Genomic DNA, 1,579 nt, shown 5'->3' with positions numbered 1-1,579 from the left:
GTTATTTGGAAATGATTCTTGACTGAACATGCTGCTCTGGATGGAGGTGATGTGAAGGAAGATCTCATACGCCTTCTTCACAGGACACTTCCATACCATTGCTATGCTACATTTCTTCCTATCTGATGTTATTGTAGGTGTGAATTGCAGGTCCTCCTTTTGAAAAGGAGGTGACTGTGAGAGCAGTCTGTGCCTTTTAAACATCACATTTCTCTCTTAAGGACCTGACAGACCAACTGTTTCAGACAGGCTGCTCTGCTGCTCCATTGGAAGGGGTGGCTGTGTTCCTGTTTGACTTGCTACTGCAAAAATAAACCCTGGCACTTGTCTAAGAAATGGCCAGAATCAATCTGCAGTGGGAGGTAGGTTATGGATGAGAAATGCTAATAGAAGAGGAAGGAAAAAAATTATCTGTGTGTGGGAGGGAGAATTCAGGTCTTAACTAAAACATTCGCTCAAAAGCAGCAGAGGTGGGAGGAATTCTAGAGGTAAGCTTGTACCTTTTTTTTATGACTTGTGTGGGTTCAGGAAATGTAGAGGATCTAAGGTCCCTTGATAAAAAGAGGAAGAAACTGAATTTAAGCATTTCTTTTTCTTTTGAGAAACCTCATTGAATGTCAACAGGAATGCATAACCAGAGGTAAGTTTCTGGCCTCTTTGTGTTTGGGTGAAGGCAGCTGGGAAGTATTTGTCCTTCGAAGTAGGCTCTGTTTTTGTTCTCCTTATCTGAAGCATTTGACACTATCAGTAACTTGCATGTCTTATAGAAGTAAAAATAGGAGAAGGAACAAAAAGCCCTGGCATTGATTTGCATTTCCTAAGTGTCTGAAGGAGTAGGTGGGAACAGGAGGGTGTTCAGACCTTACAATTTGACTCTGACCATAGAGAGATGTGTGCTTGCCTGACATCAGCGAACAGTGCTGTTTCCCTCTAGGACTCAGGATGCTTAGATTTAGGATTTTGCTTTGTCATTTTGAAAGCATTTTATTTGACTGTTGTAAATCTTTATGAGTATTTAAAGATAACCAGTATTTTTTCTGAATTACAACAGACTGCATGCCATAGTTGTTTGCAGACTAATGGCAAACATTGCAATAGATGCCCTTGGTGACACAGGGAGACTACTTTCCTGCTTAGGGAACACAGGACAGAATGGCTAGCTCCTACAGGGGCACTTAGCCAAAAAAAACCTGCTTTGTGACTTTCATCTCTCCTTACAGACCAACTGAGAATTACAATCTCCCATCCTTCTAAATGTTTCAAGACTTTTTCTAAGCACAACTACATGTGAGTCCAGAAGGAAGAACAGAATGTTTGTTACTTTACTTACTCAGGGGTGGAGTTTTGCTCATACGCATTGTGAGGAAGGTAGGATGGTCTGAGGGAGGTGGTGCAGTTACCACATCACTGCACGAATTTGTAGTGATTGCTGCACCTTCTTTACAGCATTAGCACAGTTTAAGGATTTGGGGAAGTGCCTGCTTTTGGCAATATTAGAGGGTCACTTCTAGTATCACTATACTAGCATGATTGATTACTCATTTCAGCTCAGAAGGGATTGATGGATTTTCTATTCCAT

This window comes from Chaetura pelagica, unplaced genomic scaffold (genome assembly GCF_000747805.2).
Source record: "Chaetura pelagica isolate M959 unplaced genomic scaffold, ChaPel_1.0 scaffold194, whole genome shotgun sequence".
NCBI classification, from domain to species: domain Eukaryota; kingdom Metazoa; phylum Chordata; class Aves; order Apodiformes; family Apodidae; genus Chaetura; species Chaetura pelagica.
Note: the sequence above shows the minus strand (reverse complement) of the source record.